This window comes from Hyperoodon ampullatus (assembly GCF_949752795.1).
Source record: "Hyperoodon ampullatus genome assembly, chromosome: 5".
Lineage (NCBI taxonomy): Eukaryota > Metazoa > Chordata > Mammalia > Artiodactyla > Ziphiidae > Hyperoodon > Hyperoodon ampullatus.
Window position 1 is genome coordinate 103,710,297 of NC_136918.1, and position 21,306 is coordinate 103,731,602.

Sequence of the window (21,306 nt, forward strand, 5' to 3'; positions counted from 1 at the left end):
ATAAAGCCTAAAATATAAGACACGACACCATAAAACTCCTAGAAGAGAACATAGGCAAAACAGTCTCTGACATAAATCGGACCAATGTTTTCATAGGTCATCTCCCAAGGCAACAGAAATAAAAGCAAAAATAAACAAATGGAACCTAATCAAACTTACAAGCTTTTGTACAGCAAAGGAAACCATACACAAAATGAAAAGGCAATCTATGTAGGAACTGGGAGAAAAAATTTGCAAACGATGTGACTGACAAGGGGTTAATTTCCAAAATATACAACCAGCTCATACAACTCAACAAAAAAAAAAAACCAAACAACCCAATCAAAAAAAAGGGTAGAAGACCTAAGTAAACATTTCTCCAAAGAAGACATACAGATGGCTAACAGGCACACGAAAAGATGCTCAACATTGCTAAGTATTAGACAAATATAAATCAAAACTACAATGAGGTATAACCCCACACTGATCAGAATGGCCATCATTAAAAGATCTACAAATAACAAATTCTGGAGAGGGTGTGGAGAAAAGGAGACTCTCCTGCATTGTTGGTAGGAATGTAAATTGGTGAAGCCACTATGGAAAACAGTATGGAGGTTCCCCAGAAAACTAAAATAGAATTACCATATGATCCAGCAATCCCACTCTTGGGCATATATCCAGACAAAACTATAATTCAAAAAGATACATGCACCCCTATGTTCACAGCAGCACTATTTACAATAGCCAAGATCAAGGAAGCAACCTAAATGTCCATCAACGGATGAATGGATAAAGGAGATGTGATACATATATACAATGGAATACTACTTAGCCATAAAAAAGAATGAAATAATGCTATTTGCAGCAACATGGATGGACCTAGAGATTACTATACTAAGTGAAGTAAGTCAGAAAGAGAAAGACAAATACGAATATAATATTACTTCCATGTGGATTCTAAAATGTGACACAAATGAACTTATCTATGAAACAGAAACAGACTCATAGACATAAAAAACAGACTTGTGGTTGCCAAGGAGGAGGGGGAGTTGGGGGAGGGATGGATTGGGAGTTTGGGATTAGCAGGTGCAAACTATTGTATGTAGAATGGATAAACAACAAGGTCCTACTGTATAGCACAGGGAACTATATTTAATATCCTGTGATAAACCACAATGGAAAAGAGTATGATAAATAATGTATATATATATATATATGTATAACTGAATCACTTTGCTGTACAGCAGAAATTAACACAATATCGTAATCAACTATACTCCAATAAAACAAATTTTTTTTAAAAAAGTATCCAAGCCAAGATATTAATTCCAATTCAGGATCAGAGCTCTCCAGTGTTCCTTATTCAAGTCTGGTACACCGGTGGGCTGTCTACCTTTTGCAAAGGGAATATTGTCAGCCTCTGCTTTCTCTCTCCACTCATCGCCTCCCCACTTGCGAACTGTTGGCATACACCCTACTAGCTGGGGGAGGGATATGAGGAGGAAACAAATTACGGGAAATAAGATTGGAAAGTTCTTAACTGGCTGCTGTTGCTATAACAAGCTGGCTCATGCACCCTAGGTCTGCCAGGTGTGGAAAGCTAACTCTGTTTCCTGGGCACGTTTTAGGGTCCTTTGGGGCCCCCCACCCTGAACCTGTCCTACCAAAGCTCCTATGAGCAGAGTGACACCTGTTCATTGACTGGTGGCTGTTCTCTGAGCTCTGCTTCTCTGGCAGTTCAGTACACTCAACTCATAGATTCTCAAATGAAAACTGCTCCCTGGGGGTTCCCTTGAGGAGCTGTTAAAACGGTTCCAGGTCAACAGTCTCTCTCCAGATGTGAGCCATGGAAAACACTCACACATTCCTTGCCCCAGTGCCAGCCAACGAGGGGTGTTATAACTTCCCAAATGCAACTCTCTGTGAGCACACACTCTCTACTCTGCTACAGGCCACACTGGCTTTCTCAGTTACCCATGCAAGCTGTACCCAAAGCACAGAGAACACACCAGGCTCTCTGACTGGTTCCATTGAGGCTCTTCCTCACCAGGCCTTGAAGTAAAGTGACAGCCACCATCCCCCTCCCCCCTTAGGAGTGATGGGACAGAGCAGGGCTCAAAGGACAACCTTCTCCTAAAAGATCCTCTTCACAGAAAGAATCTCTTCAACGTCCTTGTCCTCTTTCTTCACTCCACTTTGTCCTTTCACTTCCTTCTTTCAAGTTGAAAGCATTCTTATCTGTTATCATTTTCTTTGAATTTCTGCATTTTGGTCTGGCATCTCACTAAGGATTTCCTATCTCTTGTCTCTGTGGGTGCCTCAGCTGAAATTTTCAACTTTAACATCCTGTAACCATGAGAATCTTGCACCCTCTTAAGTTAACCTGGTTGCCACACCCAGCACCAAGACCTGTGTTCTCCAGACCATTCAGTTATGCAAATACCTTAGTGAACAGTATAGATTTTGTTGAAGATGTCACAGGGACAGATGACAGGCATATATCAGATATACCCCTGTGTATCATATGCTAACTTTTTTTAGCCATTTCCCTTCCCCAAAGTCTCTGTCAAGTGCAGGCCTCATCTTTTATCATTCCTCCATAGCAATGGATTCAACTTTCCTTTCCCCTCCCTCAACCCTCCAGATTCCCCCATAGGAATGTCAAATCCCTCTCTCCTTTGTTTTATAGATTTATTTTCTTCTTCTTCCTCAGACAAGCTGGATCTAGCAGACATCAGGGTTCTGGAGGTTCAGCTTCTTCCTAGCAGTCATCTCTCAGTAACATCGAGTAGGAACCTCTACAAGCACCTTATTTTTACCCCTTATTGCTGTAACTACATTATCTTATTTAGCCTTCAGGAAAAACACTGTTGAGTGAAATATTAGAAGAGTTAATATTAAAGATGATATAATTGGGATGCAGAGAATCTTAAGCTACTCGCCCATCCTCACAAAGTAGAGAAATGGCTAAATTTACTTTTCATGTCTCAGAGGCACACTCTGCTATAAAATAGTGAACCCCATGCTAGTATGCCTTACCCACAGGCTTCCTTCCTCGTTTACCCAGGTACATCCTGACAGGCTGGTGTTAGAAGAAGAAACAGGTTCAAAGCAGATAACCTGGCTCAGGAACAGTAAAGGCTTAGTATCAACCTACCAGAGTCAGCACTCCAAGCAGAAATGTCATTTCTTTTTAGCCAGTGGCTGCTATCATCAACAAACGTATTAGCCACTATTTTAAAAGATTAATTTCAAATTGCTTGTATTCCGAATTCTCACCAATTAGTTTCTATTGACACAGGTTTGTAGCATTTTGAAATAAGAGAGGGCAGCTGTCTTCTCCTATGGAGGAACAAGGGATTTCCTTCTGAAGCTGCTATTAGCATTAATGGGAGTGGTGAATTTACCTTGTCTCATTTCGGGGGAGGGGAGAGCTAGCTCGATGATGAATGTAGACAAAATTATTCTATTCAAAACACTACTCAAAATTTCTATTAGTAGCCATGGTTTATCTCCTTGTATGTTTTTATGAACCAAATTTTGCTCCAAAGTCATAATGCTTTAGATTATCAGCCATATCAGGTAATGACACCAATAAGTGCCTGCTGTTAAAACAAATGCTATGTTCTGTTTTGCATCTCAACTTGTTTTTAATGCAGACTCCTAGGGGCTTGTGCAACAGTGGGGATCCATTTATCAGCACAAAAAAGCCTCTTGTTCACACATGATCACTTGGTAATCATGCAGCCTCTGTACAAGAAGTCAAGGAAAATAATAAGTGTGGCTCAATCTGCAAGGCTGCAACAAGGGGGTTGTCTTTTGAAAATCAAGCACTATTTATGAGGATTAATGTGGCTTTTGATAAACTGCCAAACAACTACAGGGGCCAGATTTAGAACAAGGCCCACTGAAGACCTTTTGGGCTCTTCATTTTCATGAACACTCTTCACAGGGCATGCTGAGAAACTGCTTAATAATTGGAAATCAAATGTATTAAAAGAAAGCATAGCTAAGTGTTCTTCTAAAAAAACCAAATAATCTCATTTATCCTCTTTTTTTACACCAAAGAAATCACATTCTGTAATCATAAGAGGTAAAAATATTGTCTCCATTTTATAGTAAACCCCAATGTCCGCAAAGCATATGCACACTTTTCCTGTATTTGAATTTATGCTCCTGGTGTGAGCATAGCTCCACATAGGAGGCAACTGTCTATGTGACATGACTTCTGAAATATTACAAAGCCCTGCCAACTCCAAAGTTTTCTGTTCACCTTCTCAACGGGTTGAAATGCAATTAAAGTAATATTTTCAAGCTAGGTGTTGGGAGACAGTCCTTCATGTATTTCTCTTGCTTCTACACATCTCGCCAGGTATGACAGAAATGAAGGCCATGACTACCCTTTACACAGTGCCTTTTATCAGGGGTGTGTTTGCACTGAGCTATCTTGAGAGATGAGGTAACATTTCTCCCCAGACAAAGAAGAGGTTTACTTACTGCTTGCTGTACAAGTAATCAATTCCCCCAAGTTATTGTGGGGAAACAAACTGCATGTGAGGCATTCATCTGCCCCATATCACATGGGACTTGGGGCAAGGGAAATTGATGCAAACATACTGATGCATGCCTGAAGCCAATCTACCCCTGAATATTCCATAAGCAGATTAATTCTATTTTTAAGTCAGGCCAATTTGAGCTGTGTTTCTACCACTTAAAAACCAAGAACTCTAATAATACTTAATAATAATTAAGTTTGGGTAATAGTACATACTGTACTGGAGAGTTCTAGTATAGATTAGCATATTAAAGTCATAAGAAGTCCTGCTGTAAAAAAAAATGTTTAATTTTGTTTAACTTGGGATTTCTCTATTTTCCATGAATAATTCCACTTCTTTTTTAGTAACATTTATCATTTTTTTTTAAGACTGATGTTCCATGAACCTCACTTGGAGAATACTGGAATATTCTTTTCCCTGCAAATTTGTTATAAGATCATAAATCAAACAGAAAATGTGTGTACACATAAAAGCTTTTATTGATACAATCTTGTACTTATTCCACCAACATTTAAGGAAAACCCACTATGTGTCAGACATGGTGGAAGGCACTGAATATATAAACTCAGGGGGAAAATTAGAGCAGAGTATTACCAAAAATCAATGTCTTTCTATTGACCATAGAAACATAAAGGTATAAAATTATTGGAGTGTTTCATTTCCATAAGGAAGTTTGATATCAAACTATCACACCAAGATCATATTAAAATGCTGAAAAGTCAATCTATTTTCTTGATTTTTGTTGGGAATTACAAAGCAAATTTCTCAGATTATATAGAGTCACGATCTTTCGGAAGACAACTAGAGATAGTTGAAATATCTAAACTATTTAGAACATGAGGATAATGTAATTTTGTAACAGAAAGCCTAATAACATCAGATTTACAACCCAATTTATAGTCCAAAGGGTTCCAATTTGGTCAGGAAATAAAACCAAAGTCAATAAACTCTTGTGTTAAATACTCTAGATAATGAATGCAAACTGCTTTGCAATGTTATAAGATGGAAGAACACATAAAAGAAAATATCTGTGGAGCATAGTGTAATCTTGAAACCAGACTCACCAGGATATGAGTTATGTGAATCAATTCAACTCATTTTTTTTTTCAGTTCCTACCATTTGCCTCATCTTGTGCTAGGCACTTGGGGGATGTTTTAAAACACAACAAATAATACAGCATTTTACAGTCATCTTATTTGGTCTGAGTAATCAGCATGGAAGGCATAAATCATTTCTAACTTGCTCTCTAGTGCTCACAAAAAATCAGAAAACAGAAATACATCTATACAAATGCCAGCTCTAAACACAACAGGTTGAGGAAGGGAGAGATGAATTAGGTCAGAATAGCTTGGGAAAACTTCAAAGAGAATCTCAAGGGAAAAAAACTAATATAAGCAAAGCCATGGGAAGTTTAGTTTTTAGTTTGTTTATTTGCCTGTTTTTAAACTAAAAAATGTGCATAGTATCACAGCTTTGACTGGGGAAGAGGAAAACATTGATAAGTAGCTGGAGTTAAGTTTGGGCAGAAAGGAGAGGATCAATCTTAGACAATAGGAAGAAAAAGGAAATGTCTTATTCATTTATTTTAACAAGCATTTCTTGAGTAACTACTATGGGAAAAACATTTGGTAAGCCTTTGAAAGTATACACAAATTAATAATTTCTAGAATTGTCATAAAGAAGTGTCAATAAATCAGATACAGAAAATAGTGCACTTAAGGAAGCATGCAGCAAGGGTCATATGATTGAAACAAATGCATGCTATTGGAGGTTCAAAATGGGGTAGATTCCTTTTGGTTGGAAGTTAGAAAAAAGCTGGATACACTGAGTCTTAAGAAATGAAAGATTTTGACAGGTGTAAAAGCAAATGAGGAAGAATGGATAGAACTTGATGATTCATTGCATAGAAAGAATGTAGAAGACGCTCAGTTGAGATAATGTATCTGAAATCATTTTGAAATGGACAAGCACAATATAACTGTAAAGAATTATACAGTGGCCTGGGTCACTTAATGCATCTGACCTTTGGTTCTTTAACTGCAAAATGGGAACAGTCATGATTTCTCTGCCTTTTTCACATGAGGCTTAATAAGAAAATGACCAGGGAATCCTGCCATTTGCCACAGCATGGATGGACTGTGAGGGCACTGTGCTAAGTGTGATAAGACAGACAGAGAAAGACAAGTGCCATATGACCTCACTTATACGTGGACTCTAAAAAACAAATATATTTTTTAAACAACAAACTCAGAGATACAGAGAACAGTTTGGTGGTTGCCAGAGGTGGTGGATGGGAGGTGGGTGAAATGGGTAAAGGTGGCCTAAAGGTACAAATGTCCAGTTACAAAAATAAATAAGTCCTGGGGATGTAATGCACAGCATGGTGACTATAATTAATACTACTATATCGTATATTTGAAAGTTGCTAAGAGAGATCTTAAAAATTCTCATCACAAGGAAAAATAGTTTTTAAGTATATGTGATGACAAATGTTAACTAGACCTACTGTGGTGATCATCTGGCATTTTCTACAAGTATCTAATCAGTATGTTGTACACCTGAAACTAATATAATGTTATAGGTCAACTATATCTTGATTTAAAAAAATGTATCAACACATTTTAATTTTTTACCATACATGTTTCTTTTTAAAAACACCTTTATTGAGGTATAACCGATATGCAAAAAGACTGGACATATTTAACGTATACAATTTAATGAGTCTGGATATATACACCTGCAAACCATCACCACAATGAAGATAATAAACATATCCATCACCTCCAAAAGTTTCCTCATGCCTCTCTTTTATTGTTTTTCTTGGGGGGTTTTGATTTTGTGGTAAGAACACTTAGCATTAGATCTACCCTCAACAAATTTTACAGAATTTTTAACTATAGGCACAATGTTGGACAGCAGATCCCTACAATTTATTCATCTCACATAACCAAAACTTTCTATCTATCCAGCTCCCCCATGTCCCCTGCCCTGCTGAACCAGGAAACCACCATGCTACTCTCTGCTTCTATGAGGTTGATTATTTTAGATACCTCGTATAAGTGGAATCATACGGTATTTATCTGACCAACATATTTTTCAAATTATTAATCATTTTAAAGTTTATTCATGACTCTCAAACCAAAACCTGGACATTTAGATAAGTCAGTCAACTTTAAACAAAATCAAAATAAAAACAGAAGTATTATTTCCAAGAAAGATCAACAAGGCTGAAGCAAAAATCTTCTGACTAAAGATACAAATGTGAAAATCTAAAAAGTAGTCTTAAAGGAGTCTTAAAGTCAAATCTACCTACCCAACAGCCTGCTTACAATGCAGGTTTCTGTCATAGCCTCAGAAAAATTCTAATGTGTTTTGACATATTTATCTGTGGGAGACTCTGCCATTGCATTAGCATTCTTCACATTATTTTTACATTCAAATTGATTTCAATTACATAGACATTTCAAAACATTAATATTCATTTGAGATATTGCTGATATCTTCTCAGTGTGCTGAACTTTTTTAGGCAGTGGTTCATAATTAACTCACTCCACATTTAACTGCTGGAGAACCACCCTATGAAATTCTGATTAGTATAAGAGCCTTTTTGCATATGCTCAAAGTTCCTAAATTATAAACATTCCATTGCCAAAGAGTTCACACATCCAGAGATTCCACCAAGATTTCACTTTCAGATTTCTCTTTCCCATTGTTTGAGAATAAGTAACTTGAGTGAGAAAGAAGCTCAAGCAACACTTTCATTTGCTTGTTATGAGATAGAAAGGAAGGAGTTTGACTGGTTCTTTGGGAAGATAAGGAGGGAAATAAAAAAAGTCTGGAGGGAAAAAGAAAAAAGACAACAACTTGACCCCTACCTGTGGATTCCCTGAAAGGTTTAGCGTGACAGAAATGGATGACCTATGGTTTTCAGAAAAACTAAATTGATTTGTGCAAATAGAGGCAGCATGGACAATTTCAGGAGCCATAGGCACAGAGAAACATGAGTATTTAACACAGAGAAATTAAAAGAACTTGTGGGGAGTTGTCACAGAATTGTTAGTGTTTGAAGCAGTACCATTTAAATCTCATTGGCAGAGAAACCCAAAAATGTTAGCTGGGATACATGAGAGTTAAATGAAATAATATATAAAATACCTAACACTTAGAAGGTATTTAAGAAACAGTCATTGTAACTAATATATTATCTTATTTAGGTTTCACAATGTATCTAAACTTGCTTTCAACAAAAAGGTTTGGGGCTGCATTCCCCATGAGTGTTTGGTTGGAATGGAAGATTAGGCGACAGTGCCCCCTGGTGGTCTTCTCGGCTCTGGGACAAGCAACTTCATTAGCAGACATTATAATGGATGTAAGCCTGTGTTCCTGCGTTTGTTTGGGGTCCTATGATCAGTGGGAGAGAAGTTGAACTTGTGTTCCAATTGGGATACAATCTTGTATAAAGGCCTGGAAGTTTCCCCAAAGTTGTATTACACTAGAAAGAACCCCTGGGACCCCAGAGAAAAATCCAGTGTGAGTTAAGAGTGGTCCAGATGGAGTAGCCAGGTGGGGATTGCAGAGGAACCAGGAGTTCCAGATGAAGGTCTGAACAGGCTTGATCATCCCTTACCCTAGACTGCCAAAAGTTGTGTCCTCTGGGCACAGAAAGGTGCAATATTAAGAGGAATTCAGCATCACTAGTGATGTAACATCTTTAGAGTTGAAAATAGAAAGTGAAGGCAATTTCCTGGCTACTGGAAGAGAAGATAAATAAGAGTCAGGGGGGTAATGGTGGTTGACAGCAGCACAGAGGTCCTGTGAGTGACATGGAGTCAGCACATCAGAGGAGCTCAGCACCAGCACAGGCAGAGGCCGGTGCAACTGGTCCAGCTGATGTAGCAAAAACAGAAGTAGAGAGATTACAGGTAGCACTTTTCAGAACTCTCCTCATTCTCCCCAAGCCAGGGATCCTAGAGGAAATGCAAAGGAGATCTGAGGAAGAAGGAATCTTCCAGTAAGGAAATGTTACGGAATACATTCACTGGCTAGGTTAGTTATACTTTATATCCATTTCATAGTCGTGGATGCTGAGATTCAGAAGCTTGATTAAATTCACACAACCGGTTTTTTTCCAGAAAAATGATTAGGACATGGATCTATGTTTTATTAATTTTTCTTTTACTTATACTGACTTGTCTCCCTTTAAGAAAATCTTGGGTACCCAGAGACATTTATTATCTCTCTGCTCCTTTCAATTTTGAAGTTTTCTTATTTTGTCTTATACTTAATGACATGAGCTTCTCTCAGTCTTTTCCGGAGTAGGTAGGGTATAAATATCACATAAACAAAATAAATTATATTTCTCTGAGAAAATATGTTACAAATTTCAAACAACTGGCCTTTGCATGAGATTTTTACTACAATCTTTTCATGATTTGAGATCAGAATATATCTGGGTCAATCAGAGGATCCTTTTATAATCGACCAACAGGTCCCATAAAAATAATAGAAAATAGGGGCTTCCCTGGTGGTGCAGTGGTTGAGAGTCCGCCTGCCGACGCAGGAGACACGGGTTTGGGCCCCGGTCTGGGAGGATCCCACATGCCACAGAGCAGCTGGGCCCGTGAGCCATAGCTGCTGAGCCTGCGTGTCCGGAGCCTGTGCTCTGCAACGGGAGAGGCCACAAAAGTGTGAGGCCCGCGTATCACAAAAAAAAAAAAAAGAAAGAAAAAATATTCTGTATACTTTAAACTACTGTGAAAAGACTATTCTGAAAGGTTCATCAATTACCTGACCTTGATGGATATCTTCCAATTTATAGTGACTTTATAAATTTATACATAAACATGATGTGGCCAGGTTATACTCTTAGAATGATGTATTCTCTACTTTCAGAGATTTTTTGGTCTAAACTTCCAGTGAGACAGAAGTAATTGGAATTCAAAATAATGACTCAGTCACTAAGAAATTAGTATATTTAATGTAAAAGAGTATATTTCCATAATGAATAGAGAAATCCAATAATCAAGGCTCTTTGGGAAAAAGAAACCAAAAAATGTTTTCTAATTTTTCCATAGGATGACAGTGGGGACAATAAGACATTTAAATTAGATAGGCTGGGATCCACTGAATTATAGCTCTGGTTGCTATACCATTTGTACAGTGCCTACCAATGTGACTGATTTCTGAAGAAAATGTTAAAAGTTTTCATTTACCTGTTTACCTAAAGAAATTAATTTTTCTCTAATCATATTTCCTGTCCCGTTTGGAGAATAAAGGCAGTCCTCAAATAATTTACACTTGACTCTTGGATTTCTCCTACACTTTTGTGTGGAGCAGGGTGCCGACCTAGTTCAGGAGAACTTAACTCAAAACCCACCAACAAGGCCCCCCTTTGGGAATCTCCATTTGAAAGTTACCATGTTCATCTCAGTATAGACAACAAGCACTCAAAGCCCTGAGAAAAATGTGTAAATGTGTGACAGGAGAAGATGGGTACAATAGTAGTCATGATCAGGCCACTCTCATGTTTTAAGCACAAAGAGAATTAATACAAGGAGTTACATGCTTACCAAACTGTCAGACATGCTGGAGGAATAGAGGTCAGGAAATTGGGCCACTAGCATTCAGGGTTTGCCATTACCTCTCAGAGACTTGAAAGTTTGCAATAACCATGGGAAAATGCTGACAGTGATCAGAGCTGCCGCTAGCACCAAGCTGAGTCATTTACAGGACAATACCGGAGGCCCCTGCAAAACCTCACATCAGCTGAGACCCACATTATCTGACCATGACTGCCAAGAGGAGTAATAATGGATTTCTGCTTCTCTCTTACCTTCCAAATCTCATACAAGTGCTGCTAATCAGAAAAACCTGTGCTCTCTCCTCTGTGTGGGGCTAGTAGTTCTCAAACAGTGTCCAGACTTCCAGTTTCTAGAATGACTTTTGGTAGGAAAAGATTCTAGGGTCCTTTAAGAAGCACATTGTTATGGACAAAGAATCTGAATTGGGTACCCAGGCTTACTCAGTGAGGCTTCGTTCTGGCTCAATACATAGCTGCAGTTGGATGCTCATTTTGGCCAATATGGGCCACATTCTGAAAACAATAGCTGAGCATGTGAGTATGAACTAAAAAGATGCAACTCTAAGAGAAAATATGGACCACCCTTGGCTGAAGAAGTGAGGTTAACCTCCATCAGAAAACCTGTGCAAGGATCTGGACCAGCAAAGCATAAATGCAGCAGTGAGCTGTGCCAAACCAATTTACAAGAGCAACACTGTATATCAGCTACAGGTACAATGGCTGCAGCAAAATGAGTCCCACTAGAAAACCAGCCATTTCCCCAGTTCTCTCTTGGTGAGGCAACTGTAAGCAATATCTGTCCCTCTGAGTAATCCTCTGGGGTCACTGAACAATTCAGAAGAGAGGGGTAAAAATATTGGATGTCCTACTATTTGGAAAATTATAAAATGGAGTGGGTTTTAATTTAAATTTTTTTTAAGTTTCCAGATGAAGATGGCAAATTAATGTACTTATAGGCCTCTGCTGTCTCCTAAGAGCCCAATAAGCTGTATTTTTTAATAAAGGCATAAACTCATATGGACAAAGAATATTTGGAAAGGAGACAAAAACAACACAGTTTTGAAAGCTAGAAAGCAGCTGGATATGTGTAAATTGCTTGGCAAATCTGAGAAAGCTGAATTCTAATCCAGCAGTAGGAAAGGCTGAGAAGCAACCTGATATATGCAACAGAGTCCCCCAAAGACCCAAGATTTAGTGGACCAGGTATCTCTGGAAGAGTTGGGGGTAAAAGTGATGATAAAAACAGCAGGATTGTTTGAAAGTCCTTTTTGAGAAACAGTTAGACCTCCTGAACCCTCACCAACTTTGTGAAGCTGGACAGCTACTCCTCTCTCACTCTGGCAGACTAGACATTTACTCTGCAGACAGAGTAAAAATGAGGGTATCTCTGCTAAAGTGCCACTAGGCAGAGTTGCAGGCAGAGGTACCATAATAAAAATAGGGGAATTAAATGAAAGTTCCCATACTAAATGTTGAGATCCCCAGCATTCTGTTCCCCCCCAACCCCTCCCTCTAACCCTGTCTCTTTGCATACTGGCTGTGAGGACTATACCCTCCAGATAGGAAGTCAGAAGCACCTTTTCTGGGCAGTCTTGTAATTCCAAGAGAAGAGCCTTAAAAACATTCTCATAAAGGATTTCCCAAGGAAACACACTGGTCAAATCACTCTACTCTGTAGCCCACAGTCCACACACCCCACACATGCACACAGCTTCCAAACAGGATTTTTTTGGTGCCTTCTTCTTAAATATGAATGGGCAATAAAGATATTTGAAGCAAGCCTCCAAATGACAGACAATGACCAAATACCCAAAAAAGCAACCTGAGGGAAAACAAGACTACACTGGAAGAAGAAAAGTGAATTTTTAAAATAGCATTAATATTTTCAGAGAAATAAATGAAGATATTACATCAATCAATCAAAAAAAGAATGATACATTAATTAAAGTAATACTAACTGCTACAAAAGAAACACCTTGGCATCTCAATAGTTTGACATCATAGATATTTACTTCTCACCTATATGAAGTTCAATTAGTAATAGGATGGAGGGAGGGGCTCTGTTCCACATAGTTATTCAGGGTCCCAGGCTCCTTCCATTTGTGACTTCTCCATCTCTTTGGTCCTTAGAGTTCTATCTATTCATCTGACCAACGATGAAAAAAATGGCAAAGGAGAAATACCTAGTTCTTAACTCTTTGGCCTAAAAAAACATATGCTATTTTTGTTCACTTTCCATTAGCAAGATGCAAGAGGAGCTTGGAAATATGTTCCCTGACTGAGCAGTCACTTTCCATCAGCAACACTATTTTAAGGAAAGAGATACAAATCTATATTGGATAGCTGACTGCACCACACAATTGAAAAAAGAAAGAAAGAAAGAAATCAAAAGACCATTCAGAAAACAAAAAAATAACTCTTGGAAAATAAAAGTGTAATAGCAGTCATTAAATAATCAGTGTAAAAGTTGGAAGATAGAACTGAGAAAGTATAGCAAAAAGGCAAAGGGACAGAAAATAGAACAGAAACATTAAAAAGACCAGAAGTCAATCCATAGAGTCTGACATTGAAATAATAGAAGGGAATAATACAGGGAAAAGAGAGGAAGAAAAAATAAATAAACAATTCAGGACAAGTCCACAAAACTGTGAAAAACATGAATCACTAGACGGAAAATGTTCATCAAAGTTCTGACATATAGATAAAATAGACTAAGATGTATATTGTATGATGTTTCATGTCACTGAGGACAACAAAAAGATCACAAAAGCTTTAAGAGCAAAAAAATCACAGTTCATAAAATGATCAAGTATTACAATGGCATTGGATTTCTCAATACTAAAACGGCAGTTTCAAGAGAGTGGACCATTGTGATCAGAATTACAAAGGGACATAATTTTCAACCTAGAATTCTAAACCCAGCCAAACTAGCAATTAAGAGGGATGGTATAAAAAAGACACCTTCAAACATGCAAGGCCTCAAAAAGTTTACCTACCACTCAACCTCTTTCAGGATGCTACTAGAAATATGTTCCATCATAACGAGAAAAGAAAGACCAGAGAGCTAGAAAAATAGGATCCAGCATGAAAGAGAAATAAAGAGAATCCTCAGGATAATGGAGAACAGAAATATCTAGTCGGTAACTGTGTATCAACCTATCTATATAGTATAGAGATCAACCAATCTATATAGGAGCAGAGAGGTGCGTCATTAAAAAGATGAAATTGATAGCATACCCGCAATATTGACATTATGTTGAAAAGATAAATAGCTGGGGGAAAGTTGGAGATAAAGTAGTAGCAATAGTTAGCAGTTGTAGTGGTGGTGTTAGTGGTAGTAACAGTAACGGCAGCAGCAGTAGTAGTGATCCTATTACAAAAGAGAGTAAGTTAACTTAAACCTGGCTGAAAGAAAGAAAAACTGTGAAGGAAAAGAACAAATTGAACATAGAAGCAGGTATGAACATAACAGCATGTATGAAATACTAGTAGCATATAATTAAGTAGTCAGGTAAAATTGCAGATTTTGTAAGAAGTGTAGCTCTGTCTTAAAATATATAGGTTGATTGTTTTAATTTTACAACTGGCACTTTGTTGCACTTTTCAGGAACACATCGCCTGTGAAGCAGAAAATGACCTGGGTTGCCACTAGGGAGATGTGTTCTTTCAAGGTGTGGCCTAGGGTTCACTTTCTCATAACTGTTGCCTCTAATAAGTAGCACTGAACTGAAATCATAGCTTCTGTAGAGATAGCGGCAATTTTTCAAACTTTTAAAAAATTTTAATCTTTTAAAGTTTTTAAATTATGTCCTTTGAGGAAAGGTATTGGCAATTCTCTGAGAATGTTCTGCAAAATAAAATTAATCTTTAATAATTAAGAACAGGAAAGGCAACTTGGAACTGGAACTCTGCAAAAGTAGGAGACTTACCTATCCATCTGGTTCAATTTGTGCCAGCCATACCAATTAGTACTAATTTAATACTTACAAGAAATTTTCTATAGTAAGTAAAAATTAAGCTATATTACCCTGAGCAACTTACTAAATTTCAGAAATCATCTTTGATATTCACACCACAGCAGGGCTTACATGAGAGGAAAACATAACTCAATATAAATATCTCCCCCCACCTTATTGCAAGATTGGGTCAGATAACACAGTACAAGGCACTGGTTAGGGGGAAACATTTAGTAGGGTTTCTCAAAGGCAACTTATGTATCATATACCTAAGAACTGCCTGGAGTACTTGTTAAAAATGCAAATTCCTGGACCCTGCCACAGAACAACTGATTCAAAAATCTCTATGGTAGGTCTGAAAATCAGATTTTTTAATTTACAAATATACCATGAGATTCTCATGCAGCTGAAATGTGAAACCGCAATTATTGCAGGAGTCTTAGTGCCACAAAATTCAAGCAAAGGCAATGACTCTCATTCTCAGAGGCAGAAGCATGAAAAGGTTACTTTGGAAGCCACAGACTGAAATTGGAGAACAAGAAAGCAAGGCTTGGAAATACAAGTTTGCAGGGGCTGAGAATCAAGGAGTTCAGATGTCTCAAGACAAGTAAGATTCTTCCTAATCTTCTGCAGAGGTAGAGGCTTGTGATTGTGCCTGGACATTCTTGGATGTGCAATATTACTTTTATAACTCTAATTTTATAATTTTTCTTTTAAATAAAGCATTAAGATAAAGCAATGGGGAGGGGGGTAGAATTGTATTTTGGTATCTAACTGTAAGAATTGTGTATAACTGCCTATATAAGAAAAATAAAATAAGCAAGATGGGAATTTTATTTTCCTCTAACATAAGAGCTGATAAAACAGCTCCATGACTTCTTCAGGGACCCATGCTTCATCAAGGTCTCTGCTATACCATCCTAATAGTCTGGCTAGGTGTTTATGCTTATATAATGGTTGCTGGAGCTCCAGGCATCATATCCTGTTCCAGCAGGAAGGACCAACTACAAGAATGTACGTATTAACCGAGTCAGCCCTCTGTTTAAGGCACTTTCCCAAAGCCCTACAAAACAACTTCCAGCTACATTTCATCAGCCAGTTAGTTTCTATTGACTATGCAAAGGAGCCTGTGAAATGTAGCTTTGGCTAGGCACACTGAAATCTTCAGCAAAATTGGGGTTCCAATGCTCAGAAAGGAGAATGGATATTAAGTAGGCACCTGGATGTCCAGATTCTGTCCTATAGTTAATATCAGGCTGTAAGAAATTCACCTGTCTTCCCTAGGCCTGTTTTCTCATGTGTAAAATAGGAACTGACACTTTTCAGGATTGCTATAACATTTAGAGATAACATATGTAAAAGACTTGACACACAGTAGAGATTTAATAATTGAAACAATAACAAAAAAAGATGTAACTTCTAAAATATATTTGTGTACTTATTGAACATTGCTGTAGAAAAGTTAATTATCTGATCATGTATAATACCGTCAAATACTGGAATCACATCACACCACCTTGCCAGTGTAGCTCACTACTTCATTCTATCTCATTCCATTATCTCCATCCTACCCTCTGCAGAAGATTAAGAATTAACACTCTTACAAGGTTAGTCAACTGCTAAGAAAACTAAGTATCTAGGAATAATGGAAAAGACTAATAATGAAGGGATCCACAGAGCATATGTGATGGATAATCCAAATCCATATAATCCTTTACTCTCCACCAAAACACTGGCCCCTTTAGCCCAAAAGACATTTTGTCTTAAAGACATATCCAATTTTCTTCCTTAAAAATGGCAAGTCCAGGCTTCTCCAGTAATGTTTCTACAAGGAGACTTCAAGATCTATGTATGCCTATCCCACTACTATTCATTTAAGTGCTCCCATCTCAGGATGCATGCCCCTTTGCAATGTGATTTACCACTCCTTCCATCAAGAGAGTGAGTCTATTTCTTCACTTCTTGAATCTGGCTTGGACTTACTTTGACCAATAGAAGGTAGCAGAAGTGACATGATATAACTTACAAGGCTAGGTAGGTCTCATAGGCCTTATGGCTCTGTCTTCACCCACTTGAAGCACTGCTCTGAAATCGCCAAGTAAGAAAACATGTCTAGCCTACACAGAGGCAGATGTAGGTGCCCCCGAGGACAGCCAGCACCAATTGCCAGACATGGGAGTTAGGCCATCTCAGACCTTCTAGCCCAGGGGGACCTCCAGCCGAATGTTAACTACATGAATAAGTGAGCCCAGGAGAAACCAGCAGAGGACCCACCTAGCCAACTGACAAAATGGTTAGAAGTAATAAATCCTTATTATTGTAAGCCATTAAACTTGGAAGGCATTTAATACATAGAATATGAACAACTATTATTTCTTTGTAAAGAAATAAACTGAAGCTTTTATTCACCTTACAGTGGTCTTTGACCCTGTGGAAAGAGACCTAATACAGTCCTAGCCCATAATGGGCACTCATTAACTGTTTGTAAAATGAATGAATGAATGAGTCATGGTAAACCTCCTTTAATTCTATAAAGATCCACGGTTTATAATCTGCGTCATTAAATCTCCACCACAATTAAGATCAGTGCACCATCTACTGGTCAGCCAGATAATTTTGAGGAAGCAAACAGGGATGAGTTCACACTCTCTTCTTTTTAATGTGAAACTTAATAATTCAGTAACACTTCTAAGTGAGCCATATGTTTGCCTTAGAGAAAAAAAAAACTTTATATAGATACACTGAGTTTTTTCCCTCTTCTCTCCCTTTTATAATAGGAACAGCTTCAACATACAACAATTTTCACTATTTTATTGCTATTTAAAAATCTACCCCAAAACAAAACTCACCTTTTATGAATGCAGACTCTCCAATATCAACCTGGATGATTTCAAACTCTTCCTATATAAAAAATAAAATTTAGTTACCTGGTATACACTTTATATCTGGTTTTTTAGGGCTCAAAAGTAGATGTTTTAGGAATATCTTTTTGAGAATTGTTTTTAATTGCAGCAACGAAAATTAGTAAACTACCCCTTGAAATCTCTCCAGGTTAGAATCACTGTGTCTAAGTTCTATGATGTAGAACTTTAGTGCATCTATTGCCCATCTGAGTGTTGGGGTAAACCCAAACTGTCTTGCTAGGAAAATCTTGGCCTCATGCACAGAATTTCATCAAGCACATATGCATCCAAGGTCATGTAGACTTTGCATCAGATGTATGTACTGTGTGGAAAAGAAGATTCTCCCTTTATTGCTAACCTTTATGCAGCAAGTAGAAATAAGAGGAACACCCAGCAGTACCTCACCTCCAAGGTACCAATTTGGTACCTTTTATTTTTATTTATTTATTTTGTTTGTACCTTTTAATTGGCATTTTATAGACCTGTTCCCAGCTGGAGCAAGCAGTCAGAGATCCCTTTATGAAAACTGGCCTCCTCTGTGGTTAGGGATCTTCTTCTCTAAGAACTGTTTTTCCTTTCTCTGTGGTCATGGGCTTCCTATAACAGGGGAATCTGTGTTGTGTATGAGGTTCCTTGTAAAACAGGGAACATTGTGATTAGGGTGCCTTGCAATACAGTAGAGCTCTAGACAGAGATACCTTGTTACAAAGGGGGTGTGAGCCAGAGGTGACATAGGGTGGGCTGCAGACACTCTTGAAAGAATAGAGGTAATATGGTCCTCTTTAATGCTTAAATGAGAGAAGACATATCAACTGATTGTTAAAGCACATACAGAATTTGGGAACTTAAAATTATTATCAGAAAATGTAATCACAAATCAAAAGGTTATGTGTGAGTTTGTGTGTGTGTGCGTGTGCATGTGCATGCACACATACAAGAGAGAGCGAGAGAGAGACAGAGACTGAGAGACACTGAGAGAGAGAGATTGAGAAAGAGAATACTACTCCTGGAAGATGGCCTGAAGGCTATGTCATGCTTCCATTCCTTTAAATATTCTAAAATGTACCCCCAGATCAAGTCAGACCATAAGAAAAAAGGATATGTTTATTTCATCATTTTAACCATGACATAATTTCTTTTCCTTTGAGTAACGACCATGCTTTACCAGGATTTCCAGCAATGTGCTCTTAACCAGTGTCCCCAGGTCTGTTTTCATACCCTTCTAAAGCACTCTCTATACACCAATCAGACTGCTTTTTTAAAAATGCAAATCCTGGGCTTCCCTGGTGGCGCAGTGGTTGAGAGTCCGCCTGCCAATGCAGGGGACATGGGTTCGTGCCCCAGTCCAGGAGGATCCCACATGCCGTGGAGCGGTTGGGCCCGTGAGCCATGGCCACTGAGCCTGCACGTCCGGAGCCTGTGCTCCACAACGGGAGAGGCCACAACAGTGAGGCCCGCGTACCACAAAAAAAAAAAAAAAATGCAAATCCTATCTTGTCACATGTCTGCCTGAAACCTTCTGTGACTTCCTAATGGAATTTAGATTAAAGACAAAATCATTAACATTACCCAGAGGACCATGCATGATCTTGCCCCTACCTACCTCTTCAGTTCCTTTCTATGTCACTTGGCCCCCTTTAGGAACCTGATGGAGTTATAAGGGAAGAGATCTAGTAAACAATGTTCCTCTACCCTATACAATTTCTAAACCAACAATTTAGGCAAAGGAGCAAGGTAAACGAGAGACCTTTTTAAAAATCTCTAACACATATTACCTTGGTATGGAAGGATATAGCCTTAAAATAAAGTTCTGAATTATTTATTTATTTATTTATTTATTTATTTATTTATTATTTTTGGCTGTGTTGGGTCTTCGTTGCTGTGCGTAGACATTCTCTAGTTGCAGCGAGCTGGGGCTATTATTCGCGGTGTGCAGGCTTCTCATTGTGGTGGCTTCTCTTGTTGCAGAGCAGAGGCTCCAGGTGCGCAGGCTTCAGTAGTTGTGGCACGCGGGCTCTAGAGCACAGGCTCAGTAGTTGTGGTGCATGGGCTTAGTTGCTCCGCGGCATGTGGGATCTTCCTGGACCAGGGCTCGAACCCATGTCTCCTGCATTGGCAGGCAGATTCTTAACCACTGTGCCACCAGGGAAGTCTCAAGTTCTGAATTTTTAATAAATGAATTCCTGAAGCCTAAACCTGAGAATTAGGTTTACCCACCCCTATAGGCAGCACCGTATGATTCTCTTCACGCCCATGGGCAGAGCCTCAGCTGCTAAGTTTAACTCCTGATCTGCAGATCAGAAGAGCCTGCGTTATCCTGCAACACCAAACGACCCCAAAATGTCAATGGCTTGAAGCCACAAAGGCATATTTCTTGCTCATTTAACATGTCCATCACAGGTCAGATGAGACTCTGCTCTACATTCTGGTCCTCTCTCTGGGGCCCAAACTGAAGAAGCAACTACCATCTCAGACGCTGTTATTTGCTACTGTAGAAAGATAAGACAGGGTTCTGGAAAGTCTCTCTTTTTCTGGCAATCACATGCTCTGCTCCAAAAGTGAATCACATGACTGTCAATCCCAACCCAGTGGCCAAAATTGATAATATGGCCCCAACAGTAAATTTAGCCTTCCATATGTCCAGAGAACTGGATGTTGGTGAGCAGAAACAATGAGCACCTCTATGGCCAACTGTGGACAAGAGCTCTGTGTCAGCATGCAGCCTCCTAAGAGACATGAAAATGGAGGTGTTAGGCTACATATACCAAAAGTTGCCACTCGGAGTTTCACATAGATAGATAATGCTACTTTAAGTAAAATCCTTCCTCACCACAGGTGAATGGGGAAGAGGTATCATTCCTGACAAGATCCATTGTGAAAATCTAAGATTTGAGTTCAACTAAGATTAAAAATTAAGCACAGTTTGAAGTTAGGTATTCTTCTGAGAATGTGGGCAGCCTCACATGGAGAAACACATTGTACAGAGATTGCTGAGTATGTAGGAGGCTCCCAACAAATGGTAAAACCAAAGTGGATCCTAGAAATTATAGGGTAGGATCATCAATCCTTAAGAAATAAAGAGAGAATTCAATTTTTATAGAGCTTTTGCCATAGTTTCCCAAAAGAGAGGCCCTGGACAACTAATAGTACAGCATGTTTATGCAATATGGCATTTTCTTTGATAAGCTTTTTACTGGAATGTTATGTACATAAACAAAGTATACAAACCATAAGTGTATAGCCTGATATATTTCCACAAAAATGGACAGATCTGGGTGACCAAGTACCAGATTAAGAATCAGAACACAACTATCACTTCAAAGGGTCCCTT